Consider the following 12,500-nt stretch of genomic DNA (forward strand, 5'->3'; position numbering starts at 1 on the left):
GATAGTGTAGTAACAAGTATATATGTGTAGTATTGTCCAGTACTTGACTCTGGTGTTGTGATAGTGTAGTAACAAGTATATATGTGTAGTATTGTCCAGTACTTGACTCTGGTGTTTGATAGTGTAGTAACAAGTATATATGTGTAGTATTGTCCAGTACTTGACTCTGGTGGTTGTGATAGTGTAGTAACAAGTATATATGTGTAGTATTGTCCAGTACTTGACTCTGGTGTTGTGATAGTGTAGTAACAAGTATATATGTGTAGTATTGTCCAGTACTTGACTCTGGTGTTGTGATAGTGTAGTAACAAGTATATATGTGTAGTATTGTCCAGTACTTGACTCTGGTGTTTTGATAGTGTAGTAACAAGTATATATGTGTAGTATTGTCCAGTACTTGACTCTGGTGTTTTGATAGTGTAGTAACAAGTATATATGTGTAGTATTGTCCAGTACTTGACTCTGGTGTTGTGATAGTGTAGTAACAAGTATATATGTGTAGTATTGTCCAGTACTTGACTCTGGTGTTGTGATACTGTAGTAACAAGTATATATGTGTAGTATTGTCCAGTACTTGACTCTGGTGTTGTGATACTGTAGTAACAAGTATATATGTGTAGTATTGTCCAGTACTTGACTCTGGTGTTTTGATAGTGTAGTAACAAGTATATATGTGTAGTATTGTCCAGTACTTGACTCTGGTGTTGTGATAGTGTAGTAACAAGTATATATGTGTAGTATTGTCCAGTACTTGACTCTGGTGTTGTGATAGTGTAGTAACAAGTATATATGTGTAGTATTGTCCAGTACTTGACTCTGGTGTTGTGATAGTGTAGTAACAAGTATATATGTGTAGTATTGTCCAGTACTTGACTCTGGTGTTGTGATAGTGTAGTAACAAGTATATATGTGTAGTATTGTCCAGTACTTGACTCTGGTGTTGTGATAGTGTAGTAACAAGTATATATGTGTAGTATTGTCCAGTACTTGACTCTGGTGTTGTGATACTGTAGTAACAAGTATATATGTGTAGTATTGTCCAGTACTTGACTCTGGTGTTGTGATACTGTAGTAACAAGTATATATGTGTAGTATTGTCCAGTACTTGACTCTGGTGTTATGATAGTGTAGTAACAAGTATATATGTGTAGTATTGTCCAGTACTTGACTCTGGTGTTGTGATACTGTAGTAACAAGTATATATGTGTAGTATTGTCCAGTACTTGACTCTGGTGTTGTGATACTGTAGTAACAAGTATATATGTGTAGTATTGTCCAGTACTTGACTCTGGTGTTGTGATAGTGTAGTAACAAGTATATATGTGTAGTATTGTCCAGTACTTGACTCTGGTGTTAGTGATAGTGTAGTAACAAGTATATATGTGTAGTATTGTCCAGTACTTGACTCTGGTGTTGTGATACTGTAGTAACAAGTATATATGTGTAGTATTGTCCAGTACTTGACTCTGGTGTTGTGATAGTGTAGTAACAAGTATATATGTGTAGTATTGTCCAGTACTTGACTCTGGTGTTTTGATAGTGTAGTAACAAGTATATATGTGTAGTATTGTCCAGTACTTGACTCTGGTGTTGTAATAGTGTAGTAACAAGTATATATGTGTAGTATTGTCCAGTACTTGACTCTGGTGCTTGTGATAGTGTAGTAACAAGTATATATGTGTAGTATTGTCCAGTACTTGACTCTGGTGTTTTGATAGTGTAGTAACAAGTATATATGTGTAGTATTGTCCAGTACTTGACTCTGGTGTTGTGATAGTGTAGTAACAAGTATATATGTGTAGTATTGTCCAGTACTTGACTCTGGTGTTGTGATACTGTAGTAACAAGTATATATGTGTAGTATTGTCCAGTACTTGACTCTGGTGTTGTGATAGTGTAGTAACAAGTATATATGTGTAGTATTGTCCAGTTCTACTCTGGTGTTGTGATAGTGTAGTAACAAGTATATATGTGTAGTATTGTCCAGTACTTGACTCTGGTGTTGTGATAGTGTAGTAACAAGTATATATGTGTAGTATTGTCCAGTACTTGACTCTGGTGTTGTGATACTGTAGTAACAAGTATATATGTGTAGTATTGTCCAGTACTTGACTCTGGTGTTGTGATACTGTAGTAAACAAGTATATATGTGTAGTATTGTCCAGTACTTGACTCTGGTGTTGTGATACTGTAGTAACAAGTATATATGTGTAGTATTGTCCAGTACTTGACTCTGGTGTTGTGATACTGTAGTAACAAGTATATATGTGTAGTATTGTCCAGTACTTGACTCTGGTGTTGTGATAGTGTAGTAACAAGTATATATGTGTAGTATTGTCCAGTACTTGACTCTGGTGTTGTGATAGTGTAGTAACAAGTATATATGTGTAGTATTGTCCAGTACTTGACTCTGGTGTTGTGATAGTGTAGTAACAAGTATATATGTGTAGTATTGTCCAGTACTTGACTCTGGTGTTGTGATAGTGTAGTAACAAGTATATATGTGTAGTATTGTCCAGTACTTGACTCTGGTGTTGTGATAGTGTAGTAACAAGTATATATGTGTAGTATTGTCCAGTACTTGACTCTGGTGTTGTGATAGTGTAGTAACAAGTATATATGTGTAGTATTGTCCAGTACTTGACTCTGGTGTTGTGATAGGTAGTAACAAGTATATATGTGTAGTATTGTCCAGTACTTGACTCTGGTGTTGTGATAGTGTAGTAACAAGTATATATGTGTAGTATTGTCCAGTACTTGACTCTGGTGTTGTGATAGTGTAGTAACAAGTATATATGTGTAGTATTGTCCAGTACTTGACTCTGGTGTTGTGATACTGTAGTAACAAGTATATATGTGTAGTATTGTCCAGTACTTGACTCTGGTGTTGTGATACTGTAGTAACAAGTATATATGTGTAGTATTGTCCAGTACTTGACTCTGGTGTTATGATAGTGTAGTAACAAGTATATATGTGTAGTATTGTCCAGTACTTGACTCTGGTGTTATGATAGTGTAGTAACAAGTATATATGTGTAGTATTGTCCAGTACTTGACTCTGGTGTTGTGATAGTGTAGTAACAAGTATATATGTGTAGTATTGTCCAGTACTTGACTCTGGTGTTGTGATAGTGTAGTAACAAGTATATATGTGTAGTATTGTCCAGTACTTCCAGACTCTGGTGTTGTGATAGTGTAGTAACAAGTATATATGTGTAGTATTGTCCAGTACTTGACTCTGGTGTTGTGATAGTGTAGTAACAAGTATATATGTGTAGTATTGTCCAGTACTTGACTCTGGTGTTGTGATACTGTAGTAACAAGTATATATGTGTAGTATTGTCCAGTACTTGACTCTGGTGTTGTGATACTGTAGTAACAAGTATATATGTGTAGTATTGTCCAGTACTTGACTCTGGTGTTGTGATACTGTAGTAACAAGTATATATGTGTAGTATTGTCCAGTACTTGACTCTGGTGTTGTGATACTGTAGTAACAAGTATATATGTGTAGTATTGTCCAGTACTTGACTCTGGTGTTATGATAGTGTAGTAACAAGTATATATGTGTAGTATTGTCCAGTACTTGACTCTGGTGTTGTGATAGTGTAGTAACAAGTATATATGTGTAGTATTGTCCAGTACTTGACTCTGGTGTTGTGATAGTGTAGTAACAAGTATATATGTGTAGTATTGTCCAGTACTTGACTCTGGTGTTGTGATAGTGTAGTAACAAGTATATATGTGTAGTATTGTCCAGTACTTGACTCTGGTGTTGTGATAGTGTAGTAACAAGTATATATGTGTAGTATTGTCCAGTACTTGACTCTGGTGTTGTGATAGTGTAGTAACAAGTATATATGTGTAGTATTGTCCAGTACTTGACTCTGGTGTTATGATAGTGTAGTAACAAGTATATATGTGTAGTATTGTCCAGTACTTGACTCTGGTGTTGTGATACTGTAGTAACAAGTATATATGTGTAGTATTGTCCAGTACTTGACTCTGGTGTTGTGATACTGTAGTAACAAGTATATATGTGTAGTATTGTCCAGTACTTGACTCTGGTGTTGTGATACTGTAGTAACAAGTATATATGTGTAGTATTGTCCAGTACTTGACTCTGGTGTTGTGATACTGTAGTAACAAGTATATATGTGTAGTATTGTCCAGTACTTGACTCTGGTGTTATGATAGTGTAGTAACAAGTATATATGTGTAGTATTGTCCAGTACTTTACTCTGGTGTTATGATAGTGTAGTAACAAGTATATATGTGTAGTATTGTCCAGTACTTGACTCTGGTGTTGTGATACTGTAGTAACAAGTATATATGTGTAGTATTGTCCAGTACTTGACTCTGGTGTTGTGATAGTGTAGTAACAAGTATATATGTGTAGTATTGTCCAGTACTTGACTCTGGTGTTGTGATACTGTAGTAACAAGTATATATGTGTAGTATTGTCCAGTACTTGACTCTGGTGTTGTGATAGTCTAGTAACAAGTATATATGTGTAGTATTGTCCAGTACTTGACTCTGGTGTTATGATAGTGTAGTAACAAGTATATATGTGTAGTATTGTCCAGTACTTGACTCTGGTGTTGTGATACTGTAGTAACAAGTATATATGTGTAGTATTGTCCAGTACTTGACTCTGGTGTTGTGATAGTGTAGTAACAAGTATATACGTGTAGTATTGTCCAGTACTTGACTCTGGTGTTTTGATAGTGTAGTAACAAGTATATATGTGTAGTATTGTCCAGTACTTGACTCTGGTGTTGTGATGGTGTAGTAACAAGTATATATGTGTAGTATTGTCCAGTACTTGACTCTGGTGCTGTGATAGTGTAGTAACAAATATATACGTGTAGTATTGTCCAGTACTTGACTCTGGTGTTTTGATAGTGTAGTAACAAGTATATATGTGTAGTATTGTCCAGTACTTGACTCTGGTGTTGTGATAGTGTAGTAACAAGTATATATGTGTAGTATTGTCCAGTACTTGACTCTGGTGTTGTGATAGTGTAGTAACAAGTATATATGTGTAGTATTGTCCAGTACTTGACTCTGGTGTTGTGATAGTGTAGTAACAAGTATATATGTGTAGTATTGTCCAGTACTCTGGTGTTGTGATAGTGTAGTAACAAGTATATATATGTGTAGTATTGTCCAGTACTTGACTCTGGTGTTGTGATAGTGTAGTAACAAGTATATATGTGTAGTATTGTCCAGTACTCTGGTGTTGTGATAGTGTAGTAACAAGTATATATGTGTAGTATTGTCCAGTACTTGACTCTGGTGTTGTGATAGTGTAGTAACAAGTATATATGTGTAGTATTGTCCAGTACTCTGGTGTTGTGATAGTGTAGTAACAAGTATATATGTGTAGTATTGCCCAGTACTTGACTCTGGTGTTGTGATAGTGTAGTAACAAGTATATATGTGTAGTATTGTCCAGTACTTGACTCTGGTGTTGTGATAGTGTAGTAACAAGTATATACGTGTAGTATTGTCCAGTACTTGACTCTGGTGTTTTGATAGTGTAGTAACAAGTATATATGTGTAGTATTGTCCAGTACTTGACTCTGGTGTTGTGATGGTGTAGTAACAAGTATATATGTGTAGTATTGTCCAGTACTTGACTCTGGTGCTGTGATAGTGTAGTAACAAGTATATACGTGTAGTATTGTCCAGTACTTGACTCTGGTGTTTTGATAGTGTAGTAACAAGTATATATGTGTAGTATTGTCCAGTACTTGACTCTGGTGTTGTGATAGTGTAGTAACAAGTATATATGTGTAGTATTGTCCAGTACTTGACTCTGGTGTTGTGATAGTGTAGTAACAAGTATATATGTGTAGTATTGTCCAGTACTTGACTCTGGTGTTGTGATAGTGTAGTAACAAGTATATATGTGTAGTATTGTCCAGTACTCTGGTGTTGTGATAGTGTAGTAACAAGTATATATGTGTAGTATTGTCCAGTACTCTGGTGTTGTGATAGTGTAGTAACAAGTATATATATGTGTAGTATTGTCCAGTACTTGACTCTGGTGTTGTGATAGTGTAGTAACAAGTATATATGTGTAGTATTGTCCAGTACTCTGGTGTTGTGATAGTGTAGTAACAAGTATATATGTGTAGTATTGTCCAGTACTTGACTCTGGTGTTGTGATAGTGTAGTAACAAGTATATATGTGTAGTATTGTCCAGTACTCTGGTGTTGTGATAGTGTAGTAACAAGTATATATGTGTAGTATTGTCCAGTACTTGACTCTGGTGTTGTGATAGTGTAGTAACAAGTATATATTTGTAGTATTGTCCAGTACTTGACTCTGGTGTTGTGATAGTATAGTAACAAGTATATATGTGTAGTATTGTCGAGTACTTGACTCTGGTGTTGTAGTATTTACAGACCACATGACTCTTGAAGTCGTAACTACTTTCATTTGTTTTCAAACCAAAATATGTCCAAACATCAGATTTAAAAGCTGCTGGACTCACTGTATCCTCTCGTCCTCAGTCATCATTCTTACTTTAGCTGTGGAGGACGTAAAGACTGCTGCCATCTAGAGGCCAGTTTTGTAAACATTTTCAAACACACTTCCTTGAAAAATATGACATAAAATAAAATATTGATACATGTTAAATATCGATACGGTTTCATGAAAAAAACTTCAAACTTAAATGTAAATATATTTAAGTTACTCAGACTCTGGACCTGAAGAAGGTCAGATCCTTAGAAGGTTCATCTATAATCAGCTTGAAGGTAAGAACGTCATAAGTTACTGTCGACGTGTTACGTTGTTGAAGATACAACACAAACTATGACTTCATGTTTGAAGCTGGAACTGGAAGATCATGTTCTTCCGTGTTCGTCTCATATTGAAGGACAATATATATATATAATATATATATATAATATGATGAACTGAGGGAAGAAGTGAAAGAAGAGAAATGAAAAAACCTTTGATCTTCTCTCGACGGTCGTTCCTCACATTCCTTCAACTGTCTCGTGTGTTTGAGTCTCAGTGAAGAAAAACTCTTTTATAAAGTTTCTTGTTACGATGTTTGATGATCCTCCAGTGTTCGCCCACTACAATACTACAATACTACAATACTACAATACTACAATACTACAATACTACAACACTACAACACTACAATACTACAACACTACAATACTACAATACTACAATACTACAATACTACAACACTACAATACTACAATACTACAATACTACAATACTACAACACTACAATACTACAATACTACAATACTACAATACTACAATACTACAACACTACAATACTACAATACTACAACACTACAATACTACAACACTACAATACTACAATACTACAACACTACAATACTACAATACTACAACACTACAATACTACAATACTACAACACTACAATACTACAATAATACAATACTACAACACTACAATACTACAACACTACAACACTACAATACTACAATACTACAATACTACAACACTACAATACTACAATACTACAATAATACAATACTACACCACTACAATACTACAACACTACAATACTACAATAATACAATACTACAATACTACAACACTACAATACTACAATAATACAATACTACAACACTACAATACTACAACACTACAACACTACAATACTACAACACTACAACTCTACAATACTACAACACTACAACAATACAATACTACAATACTACAACAATACAATACTACAACACTACAATACTACAATAGTACAATACTACAACACTACAATACTACAACACTACAACACTACAATACTACAATACTACAACACTACAATACTACAACACTAACACACTACAATACTACAACACTACACTACTACAATACTACAACACTACACTACTACAACACTACAATACTGCAATACTACAATACTACAACACTACAACTCTACAATACTATAATACTACAACACTACAATACTGCAATACTACAATACTACAACACTACAACTCTACAATACTACAACACTACAATACTACAACACTACAATACTACAACACTACAATACTGCAATACTACAATACTACAACACTACACTACTACAATACTACAACACTACACTACTACAACACTACAATACTGCAATACTACAATACTACAACACTACAACTCTACAATACTATAATACTACAACACTACAATACTGCAATACTACAATACTACAACACTACAACTCTACAATACTACAACACTACAATACTACAACACTACAATACTACAACACTACAATACTGCAATACTACAATACTACAACACTACAACTCTACAAAACTACAACACTACAATACTACAACACTACAACTCTACAATACTACAATACTACAACACTGCAATACTACAATACTACAACACGACAACACTACAACACTACAACTCTACAATACTACAACACTACAATACTACAACACTACAATACTACAACACTACAATACTACAACACTACAATACTGCAATACTACAATACTACAACACTACAACTCTACAATACTACAACACTACAATACTACAACACTACAATACTACAACACTACAATACTGCAATACTACAATACTACAACACTACAACTCTACAATACTACAACACTACAATACTACAACACTACAATACTGCAATACTACAATACTACAACACTACAACTCTACAATACTACAACATTACAATACTACAACACTACAATACTACAACACTACAACTCTACAATACTACAATACTACAACACTACAATACTGCAATACTACAATACTACAATACTACAACACTACAATACTACAACACTACAATACTACAATACTACAATACTACAATAATACAATACTACAACACTACAATACTACAACACTACAATACTACAATACTACAACACTACAATACTACAACACTACAATACTACAATACTACAATACTACAATAATACAATACTACACCACTACAATACTACAACACTACAATACTACAATAATACAATACTACAATACTACAACACTACAATACTACAATAATACAATACTACAACACTACAACACTACAATACTACAATACTACAACACTACAATACTACAACACTACAACACTACAATACTACAACACTACAATACTACAACACTACAATACTACAACACTACAACTCTACAATACTACAACACTACAACAATACAATACTACAATACTACAACAATACAATACTACAAAACTACAATACTACAACACTACAATAGTACAATACTACAACACTACAATACTACAACACTACAACATTACAATACTACAATACTACAACACTACAATACTACAATACTACAACACTACAACACTACAATACTACAACACTACAATACTACAACACTACACTACTACAATACTACAACACTACACTACTACAACACTACAATACTGCAATACTACAATACTACAACACTACAACTCTACAATACTATAATACTACAACACTACAATACTGCAATACTACAATACTACAACACTACAACTCTACAATACTACAACACTACAATACTACAACACTACAATACTACAACACTACAATACTGCAATACTACAAAACTACAACACTACAACTCTACAAAACTACAACACTACAATACTACAACACTACAATACTACAACACTACAACTCTACAATACTACAATACTACAACACTACAATACTGCAATACTACAATACTACAACACGACAACACTACAACACTACAACTCTACAATACTACAACACTACAATACTACAACACTACAATACTACAACACTACAACACTACAATACTACAACACTACAATACTGCAATACTACAATACTACAACACTACAACTCTACAATACTACAACACTACAATACTACAACACTACAATACTACAACACTACAACTCTACAATACTACAATACTACAACACTACAATACTGCAATACTACAATACTACAACACTACAATACTACAACACTACAACACTACAATACTACAATACTACAACACTACAACACTACAATACTACACTACTACAACACTACAACTCTACAATACTACAATACTACAACACTGCAATACTGCAATACTACAATACTACAACACTACAATACTACAACACTACAATACTACAACACTACAACTCTACAATACTACAATAATACAACACTACAATACTGCAATATTACAACACTACAACACTACAATACTACAATACTACAATACTACAATACTACAACACTACAATACTACAATACTACAACACTACAACACCACAACACTACAATACTACAACACTACAATACTACAATACTGCAATACTACAATACTACAATACTACAACACTACAACACTACAACACTACAATACTACTGTCATGAAGAACTTCCTCAGCACTTCTGGGTGTGAAGGTCACGACACTTTCACAGGAAACACCTCAGAACGAGAGAGAAACGAAGAACCTTCTGAAACATCTTGAGCCTCAAGACTCCACTGACAACATGAGTCTATTAGTGACATTAGAACTAGACTCCGGCGGTCCTGATCCTCATCGCTCCCCTGAGGACGTCTGCTGTGATGGATCGGGCCGTGGATGATGCTCTGATCTCCTGGTGGAGTCTGTCATCCACACTGTTGCTGCCAATGTTTCAGGCAAGAAGCCACCGGAGCATCAGTGCCTCAGACTCAGGATGAAGGATTAACTCGTGACACAGACTCACTGTTGAACCAACGATTCATGACGAGAGAAAGATCTGAACATCTGAACTTAAACTAGTCTCTCCAGCACACGAGTCTCACTCCTGACGTCTCACTTCTGACGTCTCACTTCTGACATCTCACTCCTGACATCACACTCCTGACTTCTCACTCCTGACTTCTCACTCCTGACGTCTCACTTCTGACGTCTCACTTCTGATGTATCACTCCTGACTTCTCACTCCTGATGTCTCACTCCTGATGTATCACTCCTGATTTCTCACTCCTGACGTCTCACTCCTGATGTATCACTCCTGACTTCTCACCCTTGACTTTTCACTTCTGACGTCTCACTCCTGACTTCTCACTCCTGACGTCTCACTCCTGATGTATCACTCCTGACTTCGCACCCCTGATGTCTCACTTCTGACATCTCACTTCTGATGTATCACTCCTGACTTCTCACCCCTGACTTCTCACTCCTGACGTCTCACTCCTGATGTATCACTCCTGACTTCTCACCCCTGACGTCTCACTTCTGACATCTCACTCCTGACTTCTCACTCCTGACGTCTCACTCCTGATGTATCACTCCTGACTTCTCACTCCTGACGTCTCACTTCTGACGTCTCACTTCTGATGTATCACTCCTGACTTCTCACTCCTGACGTCTCACTTCTGACATCTCACTCCTGACTTCTCATTCCTGACGTCTCACTCCTGACATCTCTCTCCTGACATCTCACTGCTGACGTCTCACTTCTGACATCTCACTCCTGACGTCTCACTTCTGACTTCTCATTCCTGATGTCTCACTCCTGACGTCTCACTTCTGACTTCTCATTCTTGACGTCTCACTCCTGACTTCTCACTGCTGACGTCTCACTCCTGACATCTCACTCCTGACGTCTCACTCCTGACTTCTTACTGCTGACGTCTCACTCCTGACATCTCACTCCTGACGTCTCACTTCTGACTTCTCATTCCTGACGTCTCACTCCTGACTTCTCACTGCTGACATCTCACTCCTGACATCTCACTCCTGACATCTCACTCCTGACTTCTCTCTCCTGACTTCTCACTCCTAACTTCTCTCTCCTTATTTATCACTCCTGACATCTCACTCCTGACTTCTCACTCCTGACTTCTCTCTCCTGACTTCTCACTCCTGACTTCTCTCTCCTGACATCTCACTCCTGACTTCTCATTCCTGATGCCTCACTCCAACGTCTCACTCCTGACGTCTCACTCCTGACTTCTCACTGCTGACGTCTCACTCCTGACATCTCACTCCTGACATCTCACTCCTGACTTCTCACTCCTGACATCTCACTCCTGACTTCTCATTCCTGATGCCTCACTCCAACGTCTCACTCCTGACGTCTCACTCCTGACTTCTCACTGCTGACGTCTCACTCCTGACATCTCACTCCTGACATCTCACTCCTGACTTCTCACTCCTGACTTCTCACTCCTGACTTCTCTCTCCTGATTTATCACTCCTGACATCTCACTCCTGACATCTCACTCCTGACATCTCACTCCTGACTTCTCACTCCTGACTTCTCACTCCTGACTTCTCTCTCCTGACTTCTCTCTCCTGACTTCTCTCTCCCGACATCTCACTCCTGACTTCTCATTCCTGATGCCTCACTCCAACGTCTCACTCCTGACGTCTCACTCCTCAGAGCTTCATGGTCTTGTTAAGTCTCAGTTTTTTTTAACATGATTTTCATTTGTTTTTCTGTCAAACACGAAAGACTGAGAGAAGAG

This window comes from Callionymus lyra, chromosome 7 (genome assembly GCF_982586985.1).
Source record: "Callionymus lyra chromosome 7, fCalLyr1.hap1.1, whole genome shotgun sequence".
Lineage (NCBI taxonomy): Eukaryota > Metazoa > Chordata > Actinopteri > Syngnathiformes > Callionymidae > Callionymus > Callionymus lyra.